We start from the raw sequence: 25,333 nt of genomic DNA on the forward strand, positions 1-25,333 counted from the left end.
AACTACTCAAAACAGTGTTATGCACGGAACACCATAATAAAAACTCACAAATATAAAACAACCAAAACCCAAAGATTAAAGGCCAGATATTACAATGGCTCAAGAGAGAAAACAAAGCAACAACATCCAACCCAACAGAATGAACAGTAATCTACCTTACCTATATGTTATCTCAATAAATGTGAATGGCTTAAACTCTCCACTCAAGAGACATAGGCTGGCTGAATGGATAAGAAAATACAGGCCAAGTATATGCTGTCTTCAGGAAACACATCTATCATGCATATAGACTAAAAATAAAAGGGGGGAGAACAGTATTCCAAGCAAGTGGAAGCCAAAAGAAGACTAGCGTGGTAGTTCTAATTTCAGATGATTTAGTTTTTAAACCAACAAAAGTAGTGAAAGACAAAGAGGGTCATTATATAATGGTGAAGTGCATGGTTCAACAAGAAGAGATAACAATTTTAAATATATATGCACCCAACTTAGGTGCACCCAGATTCATAAAGCAAACATTACTGGAGCTAAGCATATGGATTAATAGCAACTCCATTATCATCGGACATTTCAACACCCCACGGATGGCACGAGACAGATCCTCCAAACAGAAAATTAATAAAGAAATAATGGACTTAAAAACCCTAGAACAATTGGGTATGACTGACATTCATAGAACATTCTACCCAAAATCCACTGAATATACATTCTTCTCATCAGGTCACAGGACATTCTCTAAGATTGACCATATCCTAGGACACAAAGTAAACCTCAAGAAATTTAAAAAAATAGAAATCATACCATGTACCTTCTCAGATCACAGTGGAATAAAACTAGAAATCAACCCTAACAGAAACTCACACTTCTACACAAAAACGTGGACATTCAACAACCTCCTCCTAAATGATTACTTCATAAATGAAGAAATCAAGATGGAAATTTAAAAATGCTATGAAGAAAATGAAAATGGAGAGAAAAGTTATCAACTCCTCTGGGACACAGCTAAAGCAGTTCCGAGAGGAAAGTTTATCTCCATAAATGCCTATAACCAAAAGTCAAAAAGACCACAAATAGACAATCTAATGAAACAACTCAAAGAGCTGGGAAAAGAAGAACAGACCAACCCCAAACCCAGCAGAAGAAGTGAAATCAACAAGATCAAATAAGAACTAAATGAAATTGAAAACAGGGAAGCTATTCAGGAGATTAATAAAACAAAAAGTTGGTTCTTTGAAAAAATAAACAAGATTGACATGCCACTGGCTAAGCTAATGAAAAGCAGAAAAGAGAAATCTCTAATAAGCTCCATCAGGAACAAAAAAGGAGATATCACAACTGATCCCTAAGAGATACAAGATATAATTTATGAATACTACAAAAATCTTTATGCACACAAACTGGAAAATGTGGAGGAAATGGACAAATTTCTAGAAACACACAGCCTCCCTAGGCTGAACCAGGAAGAAATAGATTTCCTGAACAGACCAATCTCAAGAGCTGAAATAGAAACAGCAATTAAAAATCTCCCTAAAAAGAAAAGTCACGGTCCAGATGGTTTCACACCCAAATTTTACCACACGTACAAAGAAGAACTAGTATCTATCTTGCAGAAAATATTCCACAACATCGAGAAGAATGGAAACCTCCCGACACCTTTTATGAAGCAAATATTACTCTGATACCAAAACCAGGAAAGGATGCGACAAAGAAAGGAAACTACAGGCCAATATCCCTAATGAATATAGATGCAAAATTTTGCAACAAAATCCTAGCTAACTGAATCCAGACGCTTATCAAAAAAATAATCCATCACGACCAAGTGGGCTTCGCCCAGGGATGCAGGGATGGTTCAACATACGTAAATCTATAAATGCAATTCACCACATAAACAGAAGCAAAAACAAAGACCACATGATTCTTTCAATAGATGCAGAAAAAGCTTTTGACAAAATTCAACACTCCTTCATGATACGAACACTTAAGAAAATAGGCATAGAAGGAACATACCTAAAAATGATACAAGCCATATATGACAGACCCATAGCCAATCTCATACTGAATGGGGAAAAATTGAAAGCATTCCCACTTAGAACTGGAACCAGACAAGGCTGCTCACTATCTCCACTTCTATTCAACATAGTGCTGGAAGTCCTGGCTACAGCAATCAGACAGGAAAGTGGAATTAAAGGTATCCAAATAAGGGCAGAAGAGATCAAACTTTCACTGTTTGCTGATGATATGATATTATATCTAGAAAACCCCAAAGATTCAACCAAGAAACTCCTGGAACTGATCAATGAATTTAGTAATGCATTGTATCTCAGGATACAAAATCAATACACAGAAATCAGAGGCATTCATATATGCCAACAACAATCAAATTGAGAACCAAATCAAAGACTCAATAACCTTCACAAAAGCAACAAACAAATTACAGTACCTAGGAATATACTTAACCAAGGAGTCAAAGACCTCTACAGGGAGAACTATGAAACACTGAAGAAGGAAATAGCAGAGGATGTAAACAGATGGAAATCTATACCATGCTCGTGGGTCGGCAGACTCAACATCATTAAAATGTCTATACTATGCAAACTGATCTACAGATTCAATGCAATAGCTATTAAAATCACATCAGCATTCTTCACAGATATAGAAAAAATAATTTTACGCGTTGTATGGAATCAAAGAAGACCCTGAATATCAAAAGAAATCATAGGCAACAAAAACAAAATGGGAGGTATCAATATGCCAGATATCAAACTATACTAAAGCTGTAGTAATTAAATCAATCTGGTATTGGCACAAAAATAGAAATATTGACCACTGTAACAGATGTGAGAATCCTAATATAAAACCATCCTTATATAGTGATCTAATCTTTGACAAAGCAGACAAAAACATACGCTGGGGAAAAGAATCCCTCTTCAATAAATGGTATTGGAAAAACTGGATAGCCGCTTGTAGAATGCTGAAGCAGGACCCACACCTTTCACCTCTCACAAAAATCAACTCACGCTGGATAACAGACTTAAATGTAAGGTCTGAAACTATTAGAATTCTAGAAGAAAATGTAGGAAACACTCTCCTAGGCATTGGCCTAGGCAAAGAGTTTATGAAGAAGTCCCCAAATGCAATCATAGCAGCAACAAAAATAAATACTTGGGACATGATCAAACTGAAAAGCTTCTGCACAGCCAAAGAAACAGTCATGAAAGTAAACAGACAACCTACAGAATGGGAGAAAATTTTTGCATCCTATGCATCTGATAAGGAGCTGATAACTAAAATATACTTATAACTCATGACAATCAGCAAGGAAAAATCAAATTACCCCATTAAAAAGTGGGCAAAGGACTTGAACAGAAACTTTTCTAAAGAAGACAGAAGAATGGCCAACAAATATATGAAAAAATGCTCAACATCTCTAATCATCAGGGAAATTCAAATCAAAACCACAATGAGATATCACTTAACTCCAGTGAGAATGGCCTTTATCAAAAAATCTCCAAACAATAAATGCTGGTGTGGATGTGGAGAGAGGAACACTCCTACACTGCTGGTGGGACTGCAAACTAGTTCAACCTCTGTGGAAAGCAATATGGAGATACCTTAAAGCGATACAAGTGGATCTACCATTTGATCCAGCAATCTCATTACTGGGCATCTACCCAAAAGATCCAATGACACTCTACAAAAAAGACACCTGCACCTGAATATTTATAGCAGCACAATTCATAATTGCAAGGCTGTGGAAACAGCCCAAGTGCCCATCAATCCAAGAATGGATTAATAAAATGTGGTATATGTATACCATGGAGTACTATTCAGCTCTAAGAAACAATGGTGATATAGCACATCTTATATTTTCCTGGTTAGAGCTGGAACCCATACTACTAAGTGAAGTTTCCCAGGAATGGAAAACCAAAAAGCACATATACTCACCAGCAAACTGCTATTAACTGAGCAGCACCTAAATGGACAGATAGGTACTACAGTAATTGGGTATTGGGCAGGTGGGAAGGGGGGAGTGGGTATATACATCCATAATGAGTGAGATGTGCACCATCTGGGGGATGGTCACGCTGGAAACTCAGACTTGAGGGGGGGAAAGGGCATTTTTTGAAACCTTAAAATCTGTACCCCCATAATATGCTGAAATAAAAAAAGAAGAAGAAATCGAAGCAGCAATAACATCTTTCCTAAGAAAGTAGTCCTAGACCATTTGGTTTCATACCCACATTCTACCAGACTTACAAAGAAGCACTGGTGCCTATCCTACAGAAATTATTCCACAATATTGAGATGGAAGGAATCCTCCCCAACACGTTTTATGAAGCTGACATCACTGTGATACCAAAACGAGGAAAGGTCTCAACAAAAAAAGAAAACTACAGAACAATATCCCTTATCAATAGATATGCAAAATCCTCAATAAAATTCTACCAAATGGAATTTAGTTGCTCAACAAAAAAATAAACCATAATGATCAAGTCGGCTTCATCCCAGAGATGAAGAGATGGTTTAACATATACAAATCCATAAATGTAATTCACCACATAAACATAAGTAAAAGTAAAGACAATATGATCTTCTCAATAGCATAAGAAGCATTCTACAAAATTCACCCTTTTATATTAACAAAACTTAACAGAACTGGCATAGATGGGACTTATCTCAAAATGATAAGAGCCATATATGACAAACTCATGGCCGACATCATATTGAATGGGGAAAAATTGAAAGCATTCCTGCTTAGAACGGGAACCACACAAGATTGTGCTCTATCACCACTTCTATTCAACATTCTGGAAGTCTTAGCCAGACAAGACACAGGAGTCAAGGACATCCAAATGGGAGCAAGAAGAAGTCAAACTACTGATCTTTGCTGATGATATAATCTTATATCTGTAAATCACCAAAGATTCTGCCACGAGACTACTTGAATTGATAAAGAATTTCAACAAAGTCTCAGGTTATAAAATCAATGTAAGCAAATCAGTAGCATTCATATACAGTAAGAACAGTCAAACTGAGAACCAAATCAAAGACTCAATGACTTTCACAATACTAACAAAGAAAATAAAATTCATAGGAATATATTGAACTAAGGAGGTCACAGACCTGTACAGGGAGAACTATGAAACACTAAAGAGGGAAATAGCAGAGAACATAGAGAAGTGGAAAACCATACCACGCTGATGGATTGGCAGAATCAACATTGTTAAAATGTCTACAGTAACTCAAGTGATCTAAAGATTCAATGGAATCCCTGTTAAACTACCAACATCATTTTTCAGAGATCTAGAAAAAATAATTCTGTGCTTTGTATGGAACCAGAGAAGAACCCATATAATTAAAGTAACCTTAAGCAAAAAGAACAAATTGGGAGGCATCAATATACCAGGCTATGGTAACCAAAATGTTATAGTACTGGCACAAGAACAGAAACAAAGACCAATTGGAACAGGACTGAGAATTCAGACTTAAAACCATCGTCATTATATCCATCTGGTCTCTGACAAAGAAGACAAAATCATACATTGGGGAAAAGAATACCTGTTTACTAAATGGTCCTTGGAAAATTGGATAGCCACATGTAGAAGACTGAAACAGGATCCACACCTCTCACCACTCACAAAAATCAACTCGCGATGGATAACAGACTTAAACCTAAGCCAGGAAACCATATTAATTCTAGAAGAAAACATTAGGAACACTCTTATAGTCATTGGCCTAAGGAAAGAATTTGTGAAAAAAAACCACAAAGCAATCAGAGCATCAACAAAAACCAATAAATGGGACCTGATGAAATTAAAATTTTCTGCACAGGCACAGAAGCTATCAGTAGAGTGAACAGGCAATCTACAGAATGAGAAAAGTATTTCCATGCTATACATCTGATAAAGGGCTGATAACTAGAATCTATATAGAACTCAGGAAAATCAGTAAGTAACAATCAAATAAACCCATTAAAAAGTGTGCAAAGGTCATGTACAGAAACTTTCAAAAGAAGGTAGACAAATAGCCAAGAAACATGAAAACATGCTCAATATCTCTAATCATCAGGGAAATGTAAATAAAAAACACAATGAGGTATCCCTTAACTCAAGAATTATTTTTATTAAAGAGTCAAAAAACAACAAATATTGATATGGGTGTGGAGAGATAGAAACACTCATACACTGCTGGTTGGAGTGCAAACTAGTAAAAATTCTATTAAAAGTACTATAGAAATAGAACTAAAAGTAGAACTAGTATTTGATCCAAGAATCTCACTACTGAGCATCTATCCTAAGGAAAAAAGGCATGATATAAAAAAGACATCTGCACTGAAATGTTTATAGCAGCACACTGATAATTGCAATTATTTGTAAACAACCCACCTGCCCATCAATATATGAGTGGATTAATAAAATGTGGTATATGTATACCACAGAGTACTACTCAGCCCTCAAAAACAATGGTGAACTAATACCTCTTGTATTATCCTGGATGGAGCTGGAGCCCATTCTCTGAAGCAAAGTGTCACTTGAATGGAAAAACAAGCACCATATATACTCACCACCAAATTGGTACTAACTGATCAACACTTACATGCACATATTGAAGTAATATTCATTGTATGTCAGACAGGTGGGAGGGGGAGGAGGAGATGGGTATATTCACACCTGATGGGTAAGCTATGCACTGTCTGAGTGATGGGCACACATGTAGCTCTCACTTGGGTGGTACCAAGCACTATATGTAACCTAAATTTTATACCCCTATATTATTCTAAAATAAAGAGTAGAAAGATAAAAAAATAATGTAATATTAAGAAAGTAAAAAAAAAAATTGCAGGTACCTGGGTTGATGAAAATATTCCAAAGTTGACAATGGTAATGGTTATACATATGTTTGAATGTATTATCAATCATTGAAATGTCCATTTTAAGTGTGTACATTCTATGGTATTTGAATTATATCCCAATAAAGTAGTTATTTTAAAAAAGAGAGAGAAATAGAAATAATAGTCTACATACTTATTGTGAGAAAGAGTGGATCTAAAAAATCAAATCTTAAGAGCTTCTTGGTCTTTTCCACAAAGGGATCTTGTGGTTTGTTGAGGGAATCGATGTTCACCCCAAATGATGTGCCCATGATCACATCCATCCTGTAGGCCCCAAAGAGGCTGAAAGACATGGAAAATTGAAATGAGAACTGCTTCACCATTCTCCTAGTACACATGCAACAAGATGTGCGTATAAATCTGTGTGAACTGTCAGATGTCAGGAACCACAGCCTTTCAGAACTACCTGCTGGATCATCTCCCATCCCAATCACTCATGATGTGGTTATCATGTGCCAGTGATGCAGCTGGCCCTGTGCTGGGCGTGGTGGAGACACTAAGTCAAGATAGTCCTACCTCTGAGCTCAAGGAGCTCAGGCAAAGGAGGACAGAGACCCAAAGTCAGACAAACTACAGCTAAAGGGTTTCATGACAGCTCAGAACCCTGAGACTGTGCTCCTACTTACTCCTTCAAGGTGACAGTCTTGCCTTTCTCTGCTTCCTGCCTCAGGTTTCTCACCAACACATCTGCATACTGGCTCATGATGGTGAACATCTAAGCACAAAACACAACACCACACATAGTTAAACATGTACACTCAAGTCCCAGAAGGACATGGCTTTCCCTAGCATGGAGTAGTAAGTGATATTTTATAATGAACTTTGTCATGTCTCTTCTGGACATAAAAATAAAAGGCCACTTTTAGGAAGCTCAAACTTAGTGGACTACCTCCTGGAAAGGGACCATAATGTTATTTTGTCCCTGTTCCTAGTTCATACTTTCAGTTTCTAAGTAGAAGTCCTTGTGTTTTCTTACCTCCTTCAGTTTTCCGCTGGTGAAGGTTGGAGACAGCAGCGCTCATATTCTCTTCCATTCTTCATCTTCAGATAGAGAGATGGCACTTTTCATAAATCCCACTGGACCAAAAGGTTGGAGTTGAAATCAAAAACATTTTGTCCTTTATAAGTTTTGTAGATCTCCACACACATAAAAATGTGTTAAATAGACATCACTTATTTAACAAATATTAAGTGACTATCTCCCAGGTAGCAAGCCTGCTAGGTGCTCAATGTATTGTAGATTTATCCCAAATGCCTACTCTCCTCTGAGCCTCTGTGTGTGTGTTTGTCTGAGGTCACCCAGCCACCTGGTGTGGTTTCCAGACTCTAAATCTGAGTCTCCTTTTAAATGGAAATGATGCCCTGGTGGGAAACATTTTCTTTCAGGGTAATAGTGGGGATCAAGACCTGTACCTCCTTCAGGGCTGTGCAGAGAAAAAGGGACTGGTGACAGTTCATCAGGTAGCCTTGGCAGACTGTGGGTTACTTGAGAGTAGTTTTGACATACAGCATAGCATGAACAACTTGAAAAAGGAATAACTTGAGGTAGTAATTTTTTAAAAATTATAGATAATACATAAAAGATTTTGAATGCATTTTGAAGAAATGATACAATTACTTGAAAGTCCTTTTCTTTAATTTTTTTTCATAGGGATACAGGAAAAAGAAAGATAATTCTGTTTCCTATTTTGGGAATTGCTAGAAGTCCTCTAGAAAAAGAAATAAAGTGGTAGGTGTGAATCTACATGCTGTTCAGACTTACTGTACAGCTAGTGTAGTCAGGACAGTGTGGTACTGGATGAGGGATAGATACAGTCATCAATGGAACAGAATAGAGAATGAGAAACAGACACACACAAAGAGGCCCAAATGATTTTTAACAAAGCTGTAAAAACCAATTCAATGGAGTGAGGACAGCCTTTCCAAAATGGTGTTGGAACATTTGGACAGCCATAGGCCACAAGAAATGGACCTGGAGCTAAACCTCATGCTTTACACAAAAATTTTCCAAAAATTGGATCATAGATATTACTGTAAAGCATACAACTATAAAACCTTTAGAAAAGCCAACAACAATATAGCAGGGCTGAGGAAGATCTTTCAGACTTGACACCAACGCACCATCCATAAAAGGAAAAAAATGATGAACTGGCCTACTCAAAGTTAAAAATTATTTGCTCTGATAAAAGCCTTGTTAAGAGAAAAAGACAAGCTACACATCATGATTGTAGAACAGCAGCAGTGAGCATCATGGTGATGGAGGACTTCTGTGTCATCATCGTGCTGGTGGTTATGTAAATCTATGAATGTGATAAATTTGCATAGAGCTACACACACACACACACACACACACACACACATCCACAAAAATGAGGACACAGAACACTAAGGAAACCTGAAAACGCTCTGTGGATATCAGTGTTGATTTCCTGTAACTATAGTGATAGGAATATACTAGATTTATACTGATGCAAAATGTTCCATTGGGGGAAACAGGATGGAGTGTAGTACAGGAAACTCCTTGTACCACTTTTTGACAATTTCCTGTGAATCAATCAATATTTAAAAATAAAAAATTAATAAATAAAAAAATAAAGGTATAAAGTTAAGACATGGATGTGTACCCACCAGTTTGTGAAGACAGAATAACACTCTTTCACTAGCACTGTTTTGATCATGTCAGGATCCGTGATAGCCAGCACAGGCCATTGACCTTCATATACCCTGTGTCAGGACAACAGAGCTGATTAAACTCTACAAGCCTAATTCTGCAGCTGCAGCCACACCCAGGAATCCAGACTTTGATCCTGACATTACATAATCCATACCCCAGTTGTATGATACACAGCAACATTAGGTCCTAGTTCAAGTTAGGGTAGGACACACAGCAAGGTTCTGACCACAGAAGCCCCTGGAGTCTTCACAGAATGAAGGGAAATGTGGCTCAAGTGGGGAAGACACATTTAAATACAAAATAGCTCTTCTACAAGATCATGGTGAGAAATAACAGGAAACCTTTTGTTCTGAGGTACGAAGGAAGAGGAGAAACCTTCTCCCATTTGCTTGTAGTGTACACAGGATCGCACCTCTTCTGTGGCTCTCACCAAGCCCCCAGCAGCTTTGGAAAGGGAACAGCTGCTGCAGTTGGATGAGGCCACCCTCAAAATTATAAAGTCCATTAGCCCACTGGGGAACACGGTGGTCTAATATATTCTGTGTCTCTTCTTCAAAGTCAATAGAATGGAGTAGACAAAGAAAAACTTGAACATACTTCTCTTGAAACGTCTTCGCTTAAATTTAAAAAACAGCACAAAAGAAAGCTCCACACTTGCAGACAAAGGAAAAAGAAAAACAGATGATAAATGATTTACCAATCTGTTCATCTCTATCTCCCAGCTCTTCTTTGAAAAGCACGTATTAAACCCAAAAATTTAATTTAAGAATTTGGTTTTATTGAAAAATGATTCACTGTGGGAGGGAGTTAATGCCATGCATTTATGAGCACGTATTATAATGATCTGAAATGATGCATTTCATGCAATTGAAGGTAACCTAAGGTAGGAAAAAGAAGAGATAAAAAGCCAGTCACTGGACAGAAAGTGATGCTGGGAGTCCCTGGGCCATCAAACCTGGAGAAAAGTGGTCACCTGCAACGTTCTCAGCTTCATTGAGACTGCAGACCTCAACACCTGGTTTTACCTATGGAATTCTTGGTAGGATAAGCCTCAGAAAGCTTTCCAATAGACAGTGTGAAAGTTGTCAGAACAAAATGGAGCCACCCTGATGTTATAAAAATAAATAAAACCAGAAAGATCCTGGGAAGGCTATGAAGAGAGCATTCTCATGCTTGCATGGCTAAAAAGAAAACTGTCACAAAATACTCTAGAAAAACCACACCTTGAACAAAGAGCACAGTATTGTTAGAGTAAAAGTACTTCAGGGAGGACATCTGCCCAGTAACTGCCTGTCCAACCTCGGAATGGTGTCCCCTTGTTATTGATCTTTGTAGCTACATATAATTACTTCAAAATAATTCTGTTATCCTGCTTATTTTTCCTTTAACAATCTTTTTCTTCCTTTACTTCCCTGAATAGGCACATAGTTTGCTATAGCATGTACATTTCCATTCCAATGCTTTATTCCCAAATAAATATATTTTTCTCTCAGAGAGCCTCTGTCTGTTTTTTTGTTTGTTTGTTTGGTTGGTTGGTTGGTTGACAGCAGCTTCATCCCAATAGGCTCTGGGCTGAGATTGTCCTTTGTATGTGGGGTATATCATCATAGCAGCAAGTCTATCTAATGGAAGTGTTGCGGCAATGTGTACAGCTAGTGTTACAGCTCTTGTTACAGCTCTTATTCGTTTGACTGGGGAAAGAACCAAGCGGCATATGATGAGTTGGAGAACAGCCTTTATTCTTCTACAACAGGCTCAGCACACCTAGTGTTACAGCTCTCTTCGTATCTTCTGATATTTTGACCCTTCCGCGTTTTCTGCTCCTGCTTTTATGCCCTTGGTAGGGCTCAAGAAGCGTCTAATCAACTACAAGCTTTAGCATCCAATCAACAACAAACTTTAACATTCAATCAAAAACAAGTGGGATTCAAAAATTAACCAATCAGGATCACACAAGCAGCGTGGCCAGAAACAGGCAGCGGCACATGGGCCTAGGGGCATTCCGCCACGCGGGGTCCTGGGCGGCTCTGTGCCACCCCAGCAGCATACCCTCCAACTGGCCACGCGCAGCACTGGCCCCTGGAGATGCAGAGCTACAGGGAGGCGGCAAGCAGCCACATCCCGGCGCCTGACATTTTCCGCATGATAAGTTTCCAGAATACTCATCCCCACATTTCCCTATACTTTTTGTAACATTCTTCATCAAATTTCCGAAATCCCTGGGAGAAGAAACAAAATAAAATTCAATTGTTATTTTAAATATCTTTAACCCTGCCTCTAATTGGGGCAAAAAAGAGTGAAACCTGAAATAATCAGGCTCACTACGTTTCACTGGAAGTTAGAAGAAACCTTTTGTTCAGAGATGTTCAGGGAAATGGAGAGAAATAGAGGAAATAATTGCAATGGATGATTCACTGTCACTCTTGAATTTTCTCCAAATATTGTAGATACACAATGACTTTCCTTTGTTTATGAATACTAAATAACTCCCCGTATTTCTGAAATGTTTTTGCAGATGCATGTATTCTTTCTAACGTCTCATAATCTTCTGAATGGTGACCTCCATGGGCATGTGAGGAAACTGAGGCTGAGGGAGAGTGATCAGGTGTCTAGGGAAATTCACATTCTTTCATCTCTTTCACCATCCCTTCCATTTATCTCAGGAATTTTTCTAGAATTCTAGTGGAATTGGGAAGTCAAAGACATCAGGGACCTCTTTTGGTCTACAGGTTTATATCAGTCTAAGGCATGTTGTTGACTGAGAAAATTAGTAATAAGTGACTGAGGAAAGGACAAAATGGGCTCACCTCCTGCTGTCTCATTCAAAATGGAAAAGATCAGGAAACGCAGCTTCTTCACACAGGACAAATTACCACACTTGCTGCAAGTCTTCACTTCTGCAGCTTAAAAACAAATCTTCCTGGTGCTGTGTTTCAGTTGTGATATTGTCACTATGCAAAAGAAGATCACTCAAATATGGATTTTGGGAAACACTTAGTAAAGTGTTGATCTTACCAAGGTGAACAGGGCATTATTGCTTTTACAGAGGGAAAAATATGGAATCTTAGGCAGTAATTAGGCAAGAAATGCCTGAGTTGGGAGAATTCGAATCTGAGCAAGAAGCCTGAGGTGTGTGGGACATGAAATCGGGGCCAGAGACCAGCCTGCACACAGGCTTTGCTGGTCGCCTCATGGGTGTGAGCTGCTGACTTTATGTTCAGAGGCCAGGCCCTGGGTGAAGAATTAGCCATAGTGGCTTGGCCAAAATTCACAGTACTTATGACACTTATAGTACAATTAATTTAAATTCTTGGTAATTTTTTTTTTCAGACAGTGTCTTGCTGTGTTGCCTTCACCAAAGTGTGGTGGCATAAGCCTAACTCACAGCAACCTGAGGTTCCTGGACTCAAGAAATCCTATTCCCTCACAGCTGGGACTACAGGCACATACCACCATGCATGGCTAATTTTTTTTTATTTTTCACTTTTGCTAAGGCTAGTCTGGAACTTCTGACCTCAAGCGATCCTCCTGCCTAGCCTCCCAGAGTGCTGGGATTATGAGTCTGATTCACCAAGCCCGGCAATTCTTTGTAATTTTGTCAACTCGTCTCCTTTCTAGACATTTTGCAAAAGTGAGTCTGCTTTTGTTAAAACAAAAGAAAACGAAACAAAGTTCATTTCATGGCTAAGTATCTGAAGTCAATGGACAACCACAACCTCGTCTCAGGTATATCCACTCCCTGCTCAGACTCACCCAGAGGATGCTGCCTTTCAAGGAAAAGAAACAAAGCAGAACTCTCTTCTTTTGCCTGGTTAAGTTCCAAAATACACCATGGAGAGTCCAACAAGGGTACAACTATGAAGTACCCAGAGGGAATTCAGCAGTTCTTGAGAGAATTCAAGTAGGTGCAAATTACCCCATGAATAAAAGGGCTGCATAAAAAACTGAAGTTTCCAACCTGTGCAGGTATTGTGGCAATGTGTACAGCTAGTGTTACAGCTCTTGACCTGGGAAAGAACCAAGTGGCACACAAAGAGTCGGAGAACAGCCTTTATTCCTCCCCAAAAGGCTCAGCACACCTAGTGTTACAGATCTCTTCGTGTCTTCTGATCTTCTGACCCCCCCTTCCTTGGTCTCCTCCTACTTTTATACCCTTGGTAGGGCTCAATAAGCGTCTAATCCACTACAAGCTTTAACATCCAATTAACATCAAGCTTTAACATCCAATCAAATCAAGCTTTAACATCCAATCAACAATAGTGGGATTCAAAAATTACCCAATCAGGATCACGCAAGCAGTGTGGCCGGGAAACAGGCAGCGGCTCGCGGGCCTGGGGGCATTCCCGCACACGGGGTCCCGGTGGCTCTCTGCTGCGGGGGCCAGCCCCAGCAGCATGCCCTCTAACTGGCCACGTGTGGCGCTAGCCCACAGAGATGTGGAGCGACAGGGAGGCGGCAAGCAGCCTTGTCTCGGCGACCGACATTTTCTGTGTCACAGGAGGAAGGAAAACAAGGCAACTCAATTGTTCTTGCTAAATAAGAAAGTTTGAGTGTTGTGCACACAGCTTAATGGGCCACTACTAGGGGTCCCCCTTCCTGCATTTCTCCTAATATTAAGTATGACTATACCTTTCTGTGAATATGCACTAGCCAAAAAGACTTTGCTCAAAAAGTCTGAACATCAAGCTCTGAACATTAAGTCCGGATCTGCCAGAGATCTGCCCTGTTCAGCTGAGGGAAACCTGAGGCTCCCAAGAGAAGACAACAGACCCCAGGGTGGACCTGGCTATCCCCTGGGTGGGGTCTACACATCATTTCTGAAGTGTTAAACCTCAGAAAATGGGGGTATTTTTCCCAATGGAATAAGCTGGTGTTTGCAACCATAAGAAGCAAAAGAGAGTTCAAAAAAACCCACCTTGTGGTAAGACAGAACATTTCCCACAATAGGCAAAGGTGTGGGCCCAGGAATTCCCAGCTTCTTAAATAGTCCATGTGAATGAGTCCCATATCTATAAAGTGAAAGAGAAAGAAAGGCAAGCAACAGGGATTGTGGTTTTATAGATATGGGAGCTGTCCAGTCACTGACTAAGGAACTGCCATCGCCAAGAGAGACAAGTCCTGCCTAAGCAACACCTAACAGCTGCAATGCCAACAGCAATAGCTACATTCATCCATCACCTTCTTTCCTGCCTCCTTTGTGAGACCCACCCAGAGTCAGAATGATCAGCTAAAAGGAACTGAAATCTTCGGGGTTCTAATCCTGGAATGAATGCTTTATAAATGTCCCCAAAAATTCAATGCTTCTTGAGTGGTTCAGACTGGAATTCTTCCAGGGCATGTCATTCTCTGATGTCCATTTGGTATATTAACTCTTCCATGATTTGGAAATTCTTGTTCTCATAGAAAAGGTGCAAATTATTTTCTTCTGCTCTGATGAAGTGTTTTTGTGTAAGTGCATGTGCTCAATCACACAGGGTCACAATAGCCTATGGTGATACTGCTCTTATCGTTTGCTCTGAGGGTTATACTTCCCCTTCCCTATAAAATCCGAGCTTGTTTTAATATCTGGCCCTTTGTAAAGCCTCCTTCAGAGGAGGTCTTAGAGGAGTCACAGGGTTCTTATTATTATTGAATGACAACAGTGTTCAAGGCTTCCATTGGCCTTATAAAAAAGTGAGCACTTTTTATCTGTACCCAGTGCCTGTGATCAGATCATCTGGTTAGCTTGAACTGTAGGGAAGGATGTTGACCTGTATGTTCCCAGAATGACACTCTGCAGAGGAACCAATTGACTGCAGGATCCATTCCAGGCCCTTCCTCCCCTTGTGGAATGTGGTCCTACAACAGGTGATCCTTGAGAAGCTCAGGGCCAGGCACACTGATATTTCCCAGGTGGCCAGTTAAAAAGCAGTCATTTTACTGCCTCTGCACATCAACTCCCTCAGTAGGAAAATCCATTTATGCTGGTGCAGACATCATTGGTGTGTCATGTATGGCCTCCTCCAATTGGGGTTCTGGTTCCTGCAGACCTTCCCACTCTGGTGCTACTGAGTCATTGCAAATGGGAGGAAGTAGAGAAGGTAAGAAAAGTGCCTCCTAGGCACTGAGCTAACCTTGAAACTTCTGGGCCCACAAGGTTGGCCCTATAGAGGCAACTGAGGACAAAGCAGCTGAAAAGTATGGTATGTAGACATGGTTCCACATTTCCCACAGGCACTTTTAGCTGAAAGAGAATGGCCTTCCAGGCCAGGCGCGGTGGCTCGCACCTGTAATCCTAGCGCTATGTGAGGCCGAGGAGGGCGGATTGCTCAAGGTCAGGAGTTTGAAACCAGTCTGAGCAAGAACGAGACCCTATCTCTACTATATATAGAAATTCCTCCTCCTCCTCCTCCTCCTCCTCCTCCTCCTCCTCCTCCTCCTCCTCTTCTTCTTCTTCTTCTCCTCCTCCTCCTCCTCCTCCTCCTTCTTCCTCTTCCTCTTCCTCTTCCTCTTCTTCTTTCTTCTTCTTCTTCTTATAGTGTCTCACTCTGCTGCCCAGGCTAGAGTGCCGTGGCGTCAGCCTAGCTCACAGCAACCTCAAACTCCTGGGTTCAAAAGATCCTCCTTCCTCAGCCTCCCAAGTAGCTGGGACTACAGGCATGCACCACTATGCCCAGATAATTTTTTTTTCTGTGTTTTTAGTTGGCCAATAATTTCTTTGTATTTTTAGTAAAGACGGGGTTCCCCTTGTGCTCAGGCTGGTTTTGAACTCCTGACCTTGAGCGATCCACCTGACATGGCTTCCCAGAGTGCTAGGATTACAGGCGTGAGCCACCGCATCCAGCCAGCTTTCTTCTTCTTGATAGCATAAGAGGCATTATGTTACATAACATAAATAACTCTAAAATGTTCTAGATAATTGAATTAAGACCTTATTTCCTCTTCTTTACAGATTAGCTTTTAGGCCTGTATAGTTTCCAAATATTCTGTAGAAAACCAGTAAATCTTATAATATGTGATAAAATATAACTGAAAATTGGCATGAAATTATGTGCATTTGAAGGACTAGCAGACGCAGGTCAGCTAAGCCTAGTTGAATCCTTCTCCCAGAAGAATTAGTGGAAGTCTGTGCACCAACTGCTAAAACCAGGGAGGCTTTGGTCATTCCCACTCGAGTTCTTCCCTTTTTTATTGTAACCATGGTAACTCATTAAACTAATCTGTTTCTGCACTTTGACATGATACATGAACTCTCAAGTGAGGCCATGCAATGAAGCTCATTTGTCTACAGCATTGGCCCCCAAGGAAAGATCTAGTCTAGTTTGTAAACTCGTATGGTACCATATAAAGCAGAGGATGGGCTGGATGAATTTCTTAGCTTCTTTCCACCTCTCCTCTTTTTGGTAATGTTCCTTTGGTACAATGAAGGCTAACAGAAAAAGCCAATATTTCTATTGTGTTTAATTGTGTTGTCACAAATAGGGCATGGTCTATGCTACAGCTACTGACTCTACTGACTCAAGGGTTGCTCCAGTGTCTTATAAAGCTAAGGTATTGTTTGCCAGGCTGCCTGAATGTCTATGACACATTCATTATCATACACACCACACACAGAGTGACATAGATGATATCCCTGTGCCTAGGCTTTAAGCAGGTGAGATGCCAACCCATCTGCCATGAAGTATCTCTAATGGTGGCCAGGACCCACAAGTATCTCTGGGGGTTGGGCCCTGAGGGATGAGGAATATTCTCTCAATTCATTCAGCCTGATCCCTGGGTGCCTTTTATATCCTTACTGGCTCACACTCTCATATATTACTATAGACAGACAGATTAAGAAAACTAAATAGGGTTTTGTGGTTCCTGCTTTTCAGGCCTCTTGCAGATAAATATCAGGGGAGAAATAAAGCTCTATACTAATGCTAACCTCCCAGACACTAGAAGAAAAAGGTAAAAGAAAACAATAAAACTTCAAGATTTCCTCCAGATCTCCTCTGCTGTAAATATCCACCATTTAGAGGTAAGTAATTCTGCATATTACTGGGAAGAGAAGTTGAATTATAGGAGCAAGAAGAGTCCTGCGGATGGCACAGAAAAGAGGTGCAAACAAGGGAAAGCTTCCCAGGAAGTCTGGGGTACACCATGGTGCCTGTGTAAATCGTGATGGGGTGGAAGGCAGGGGAGCAGGACCCACCCCGTTTACAAGGAACAATTCCTGTACACATATCTTGCAGCAGACACAGAACCCAGAAGGTAAAGTTAAAGAAACAATCATCAAGCCACCCCTTCCTGTACTTACAATCCCCAGATATTGGGAAAGGGGCAAGGACCACGAGCACACAGTGCCCTGTTGTTTGTAATCTGCCTCTGCTGAATTCTGATTGATTAGTCTAGGTCCAAACCCATGGTCAATCAGATCAGCCACAAGACCAAATGCCATTATTAAACTCCTAGTTAGAGAACATGCAGATGGATAGTGTGGGGGGAGTTTTATTTATTCCTTGCACAGGTCTACATATGATCCACAACTATATGCTTTTTTTTTTGTGGAATACATTTTTTTTTATTTCAGCATATTATGGGGGTACAGATTTTAAGGTTTCAATAATGCCCTTTCCCCCCCTACCCCCACAAGTCTAAGTTTCCAGCATGACCATCCCCCAGATGGTGCACATCTCACTCATTATGGATGTATATACCCGCCCCCTAACCTTCCCCCCTCCCCCCTGCTCAATACCCTATTACTGTAGTACCTATGTGTCCACTTAGGTGCTGCTCAGTTAAACCAGTTTTCTTGGGAGTGTATGTGGTGCTTGTTTTTCCATTCTTGTGATACTTCAATTAGTAGTATAGGTTCCAGCTCTAACCAGGAAAATATAAGATGTGCTATATCACCATTGTTTCTTAGAGCTGAATAGTACTCCATGGTATACATATACCACATTTTATTAATCCATTCTTAGATTGATGGGCACTTGGGCTGTTTCCACAGCCTTGCAATTATGAATTATGCTGCTATAAACATTCGAGTGCAGGTGTCTTTTTTGTAGAGTGTCATTGGATCTTTTGGGTAGAAGCCCAGCAATAGGATTGCTGGATAAAATGGTAGATCCACTTGAATCACTTTAAGGTATCTCCATATTGCTTTCCACAGAGGTTGGACTAGCTTGCAGTCCCACCAGCAGTGTAGGAGTGTTCCTCTCTCTCCGCATCCATGCCAGCATTTGTTATTTGGAGACATTTTGATAAAGGCCATTCTCACTGGAGTTAAGTGATATCTCATTGTGGTTTTGATTTGCATTTCCCTGATGATTAGAGATGTTGAGCATTTTTTCATATATTTGTTGGCCATTCTTCTGTCTTCTTTAGAAAAGTTTCTGTTCAAGTCCTTTGCCCACTTTTTAATAGGGTTATTTGATTTTTTTCTTGCTGATTTTCGTGAGTTCTAAGTATATTTTAGTTATCAGCCCCTTACCGGATGCGTAGGATGCAAAAATTTTCTCCCATTCTGTAGGTTGTCTGTTTACTTTCATGACTGTTTCTTTGGCTGTGCAGAAGTATTTTAGTTTGATCATGTCCCAAGCATTTATTTTTGTTGCAGCTGTGATTGCATTCGGGGACTTTTCATAAATTCTTTGCCTAGGCCGATGTCTAGGAGAGTGTTTCCAACATTTTCCTCTAGAATTCTAATAGTTTCATACCTTAGGTTTAAGTCTGTTATCCAGCGTGAGTTGATTTTTGTGAGAGGTGAAAGGTGTGGGTCCTGCTTCAGCATTCTATAGGTGACTATCCAGTTTATTGAAAAGGGATTCTTTTCCCCAGCATATGATTTTGTCTCCTTTCAAAGATTAGATGGCTATATGAGGATGGTTTTATATCAGGATTCTCAGATATGTTCCACTGGTCAATATTTCTATTTTTATGCCAATACCATATTGTTTTAATTACTACAGCTTTAGTATAGTTTGATATCTGGCATATTGATAACTCCCATTTTGTTTTTGTTGCCTAGAATTACTTTTGGTATCCGGGGTCTTCTTTGGTTCCCTACGAAGCGTAAAATTATCTTGTCTATATCTGTGAAGAACGCTGATGGGAATTTAATAGGTATTGCATTGAATCTGTAGATCAGTTTGGGTAGTATAGACATTTTAATGATGTTCAGTATGCCGATCCATGAGCATGAAATGGATTTCCATCTGTTTATATCCTCTGCTATTTCCTTCTTCAGTGTTTCATAGTTCTCCCTGTAGAGGTCTTTTACCTCCTTGGTTAAGTATATTCCTAAGTACTTTAATTTCTTTGTTGCTTTTATGAAGGGAATTGAGTCTTTGATTTGGTTCTCAATTTGGTTGTTGTTGGCATATATGAATGCCTCTGATTTCTGTGTATTGATTTTGTATCCTGAGACTTTACTAAATTCATTGATCAGTTCCAGGAGTTTCTTGGTTGAATCTTTGGGGTTTTCTAGATATAATATCATATCATCAGCAAACAATGAAAGTTTCATCTCTTCTGCCCCTATTTGGATACCTTTAATTCCACTTTCTTGTCTGATTGCTGTAGCCAGGACTTCCAGCACTATGTTGAATAGAAGTGGAGATAGTGGGAAGCCTTGTCTGGCTCCAGTTCTAAGTGGGAATGCTTTCAATTTTTCCCCATTCAGTATGAGGTTGGCTATGGGTCTGTCATATATGGCTTCTATCATTTTTGGTATGTCCCTTCTATGACTATTTTATTAAGTGTTCGTATCATGATGGGGTGTTGAATTTTGTCAAAAGCTTTTTCTGCATCTATTGAAAGAATCATGTGGTCTTTGTTTTTGCTTCTGTTTATGTGGTGAATTGCATTTATAGATTTATGTATGTTGAACTATCCTTGCATCCCTGGGATGAAGCCGACTTGGTCGTGATGGATTATTTTTTTGATAAGCGTCTGGATTCAGTTAGCTAAGGTTTTGTTGAAAATTTTTGCATCTGTATTCATATGGGATATTGGTCTGTACTTTTCTTTTTTTGTCGCATCCTTTCCTGGTTTTGGTATCAGAGTAATATTTGCTTCATAAAAGGTGTCGGGGAGGTTTCTGTTCTTCTCGATGTTGTGGAATATTTTCTGCAAGATAGGTACTAGTTCTTCTTTGTAAGTGTGGTAAAATTTGGGTGTGAAGCCATAGGGACTGGGATTTTTCTTTTTAGGGAGATTTTTAATTGCTGTTTCTATTTCAGCTCTTGAGATTGGTCTGTTTAGGAAATCTATTTTTTTCTGGTTCAGCCTAGGGAGGCTGTGTGTTTCTAGAAATTTGTCCATTTCCTCCACGTTTTCCAGTTTGTGTGCATAAAGATTTTTGTAGTATTCATAAATTATATCTTGTATCTCTTTGGGATCAGTTGTGATATCTCCTTTTTTGTTCCTGATGGAGCTTATTAGAGATTTTCTTTTCTGCTTTTCATTAGTTTAGCCAGTGGCATGTCAATTTTGTTTATTTTTTCAAGAACCAGCTTTTTGTTTTATTAATCTCCTGAATAGCTTCCCTGTTTTCAATTTCGTTTAGTTCTGATTTGATCCTGTTGATTTCACTTCTTCTGCTGGGTTTGAGGCTGGTCTGTTCTTCTTTTTTACATCTCTTTGAGTCGTTTCATTAGATTGTCTATTTGCAATCTTTTTGACTTTTGTTTATAGGTATTTATGGAGATAAACTTTCCTCTCAGAACTGCTTTAGCCGTGTCCCAGAGGAGTTGATAACTTGTCTCTCCATTGTCGTTTTCTTCATAGAATTTTTTTATTTCCATCTTGATTTCTTCATTTATGAAGTAATCATTTAGGAGGAGGTTGTTGAATGTCCACGTTTTTGTGTAGAAGTGTGAGTTTCTGTTAGGGTTGATTTCTAGTTTTATTCCACTGTGATCTGAGAAGGTACATGGTATGATTTCTATTTTTTTAAATTTCTTGAGGTTTACTTTGTGTCCTAGGATATGGTCAATCTTAGAGAATGTCCCATGAGCTGATGAGAAGAATGTATATTCAGTGGATTTGGGGTTGAATGTTCTGTAAATGTCAGTCAGACCCAATTGTTCTGGAGTTTTGTTTAAGTCCATTATTTCTTTATTAATTTTCTGTTTGGAGGATCTGTCTCAAGCCATCTGTGGGCTGTTGAAATCACCGGTGATTATGAAGTTGCTATTAATCCATTTGCTTAGATTCAGTAAGGTTTGCTTTATGAATCTGGCTGCACCTAAGTTGGGTGCATGTATATTTAAAATGTTATCTCTTCTTGTTGAACTGTGCCCTTCACCATTATATAATGACCCTCTTTGTCTTTCACTACTTTTGTTGCTTTAAAAACTAAATCATCTGAAATTAGAACTGCCACACCAGCCTTGTTTTGGCTTCCACTTGCCTGGACTACTGTTCTCCACCCTTTTACTTTTAGTCTATATGCATCCTTGCAGGTTAGATGTGTTTCCTGGAGACAGCATATACTTGGTCTGTATTTTCTTATCCATTCAGCCAGCCTATGTATTTTGAGTGGAGAGTTTAAGCCGTTCACATTTATTGAGAGAATGTATAGGTAAGGTAGATTTCTGTTCATTCTGTTGGCTTGGATATTGTTGCTTTGATTTCTCTCTTGAGCCATTGTATTATCTGGCCTTTAATCTTTGGGTTTTGGTTGTTTTTCTATTCGTGAGTTTTTATTATGGTGTTCCATGCATAACACCATTTTGAGTACTTCTTGTAGTGCAGCTCTTGTCTTGGTGAATTCTCTGAGCCTTTGCTTATCTGAGAATGTCTTTATTTCTCCTTCATATACGAAGCTTAGTTTGGCAGGGAATAATATTCTAGGCTGGGCATTGTTTTGTTTCAGAAGAGTGAGAATGGGGCCCCAGTCTCCTTGCTTGTAAAGTCTCATTAGAGAAGTCTGGCGTTATTCGAATTGGCTTTCCCTTGTATGTTACTTGCTTCTTTCATCTTACACCTCTTAGAAGGGCCTCTTTAGTTGATATTTTCATCAGTCTGATGACTGCATGTCGTGATGTCTTCCTGTTTGCATTGAATCTCCCAGGGGTCCTCTGAGCTTCTTGAACTTGTATATCAAGATTTTGAGACAGGCCTGGGAAATTTCCCTCTATTATATCTTCAAATTGCTTGTCCAACCCTTGAGTGTTGTCTTCTTCCCCTTCTGGTAACCCTATGACCTTCACATTAGGTTTCTTCACATAATCCCACATCTCTTGTAGGCTTTGCTCTTTTCTCTTGTTTCTCTGCTCTATCTCTGTGACTGATTTATTTAATTGGAGGGTGTTATCTTCAAGCTCTGAGATTCTTTCTTCTGTTTGATCTACCCTGTTCTTGAGACTTTCCACTGTATTTTGTAGTTCCTTGAATTGATTCTTCACTTCCAGGAGTTCAATTAAACTTTTCTTCATTGTGTCGATTTCTTTAGTGAACTTTTGTTCCAGATCCTGGAGGCTTTTTGTGGTTTCATTGTGTTGGTTAATTAGTTGTTCTTGCAGGTCGTTGAATTTTCTGATGATCCACATTCGAAATTCCTCTTCTGTCATTTTGGTTGCCTGATTTTGGTTGGTGTCTGTTTCTAGGGGGCTGGTGTTCCTCTTTGGGGGTGTGTTTTCCATTTGGTTCTTCATATTTCCAGAGTTCCTTCGCTGATTTCTTCCCATGTCGATCATTTGTTGTTTCTTTCCTTTATGTTTTCGTTTGGGTATTCTCACACCTTGTTTAGTTTCTGAGCCGGTAGGTGGTGTCTGTGGGTGAGATTCGACCACTCCCTGTATAATGAGTTAGTAGGTGCTGTGAAAAGGTGTGCAGGATGCCCTCCCTGTCAGTAGGTGGCGCTTGCTTCGAGGAACAGGCTACGCAGTTGTTTTTGTGTCCTGTTATCAGCTCTTGTTCCTGTAGAGAGGCACTCTAGTGCCTCAGGTGGTGGGCGTGGCCCTGGGACTTCCAGGTGTGTCCTTTACTCCCCCTCAGTGAGGGCTGGTCTGGGAGTGAGTCTGAATGGAGCTGGGTTGGGTAAGCCTGCCCTCAGGCACCACCAATGTCGTTAGCAGGGATCAAAGTTCTGTTATGTGCTTCCAGGCAAAGATGTCAGAGAGGGGCTGGAATGGCTCCGCTCAGTCAGAGAGTCTGTGTGTGGGGGTGGGGCTGTCTGAGACCCACAGTTGGTAGTGGGCCTCACTTCTTTCCACCATCCCCAACTCCGCAGCTACTCCTGGGCCTCTGCCAGCAGGCCAGACCACACGCCACTAGGCCTCCCCGGACTGTGATGCCAGCCAGGAGGTTCCCTGCGCAAGAACGCCACCTGGGCTGTGCACATGGCCTCCTTTTGGGAGGTGGGTTGCCCCCTAGGATGCTGATTTGCTGCCAAAGGCACACACACCTCAGTAGGCTGTTCACGTATATCCCTTCTGTGCCCCGAGCATGCCAGACCTCAGTGCACGGGATGTAGTCTGCAGGTCTGACCTCTGCGCCCCAGAGTTCAAACTATATCCCCACCAGGGAGAGGAGTGCCAGTCCCAATTCACCCCCAGGGAGCCCAAGCTGGGTCTATGTCTCTCAGCCTCGGGGTCTGCCCTGTCCTCCTGGGATCATCATGCCAGCAGCACTTGGGAGGGCTGGCAGGTAGAGAGCTCACAGTCTGAGTTCCCCTTAGTCAGCTGTAGGGCCCCAAAAGGGAAGGTCCCGTTCCTTGTAGGTGCCTCCGGCTAGTGGCTATATTGTCTCTCTGGGCAGCTGAGGGTAGGGTCGGGGAGGGAAGAAGGAGGCAATATGGCGCCTGCCGCACGGCTGGGGTCTGTGCACATGGAGGTGCCCCAAGGGATTTGGGAGACTGGTGCCGCGTCTGCTACTGGCTTACCACTTACTGGCGGTGGTCGTCTCTAGGTTGATGTCTGCAGGTCTCTCCACCCACTGGGAAGCCCACCAGCAGTCTGAGATGCAGGGGAGGGGTAACGGCCAATTAACCTACCCTTCCCACTGGTCTCCAGGCTGCTCCGGCGGTCTCAACTTCCAGTTCTCCTCTGAGACCTCCTCCTGTGGAGTCTCCCGTGGTCTCAGGTAATCCTCCTTCTGAGCCTCGTCTGATGTAGGCTCATCTTCTTGCTTCTTCTAATTTTTGCTAGAATCTGTCTTTTCTGCAGAGACACTCTGTCTGGCGGTGTTTCTTGTCTGCCATCTTGATTCTTTCAGCCATATGCTTTTGTAGCTTTGAACATTAAAGCAACTTCCCTGCAATTATCTCCTTTGATCACCACAACAGATAAGAGAAAGAGGGGCAGATTGTACCCAACGTCCACAGTTACATAACAGTGGGACTTGGACAGATACTCATAGATAGAGCAGCATGAGGCTGGAAGCCAAGAGAACCCAGGTTTCCAGGGCAAAATCTAGGATGAAGTCCATCTCCACTTTCCTTCTTCAGTTCTCTCTTCTGAATTGTTCTCTGAGCTGTGTGCTTCTCTTTGGTGGGCTATGCCTGTGGAGCTTCCCTTCCCAGCACGGAGGTGATTCAGTGGGGCTGGCTGAATGTTTATGTGCTGGGAAAGGAGGCAGCGCTAGAGCTGCAGCCAATAGCAGGGCCACCTGTGCTCCACCTGAGTCAGAGGAGCCCTCTCCACCTTGACAGTTGGCAAAGACTCATAGACACAACCACGTTGACCTTACTAGTGTTCATATTCTGCAGGAACTCATAGAAACTCAATCAGTGTTATCACTAACTCCAAAGGTTATGGGTTCATATTATAAACTCAAGTAAAGCCATTGACATTAAATCTCCT

General features: G+C 40.7%; 1 pseudogene; it reads right to left on the reverse strand.

Moving 5' to 3' along the window:
• Window positions 1-4,146: 4,146 nt before the first annotated feature.
• On the reverse strand, window positions 4,147-13,959 carry LOC105868329 (uncharacterized; annotated as a pseudogene).
• Window positions 13,960-25,333: the final 11,374 nt, after the last annotated feature.

This window comes from Microcebus murinus, chromosome 19, assembly GCF_040939455.1.
Source record: "Microcebus murinus isolate Inina chromosome 19, M.murinus_Inina_mat1.0, whole genome shotgun sequence".
NCBI lineage: Eukaryota > Metazoa > Chordata > Mammalia > Primates > Cheirogaleidae > Microcebus > Microcebus murinus.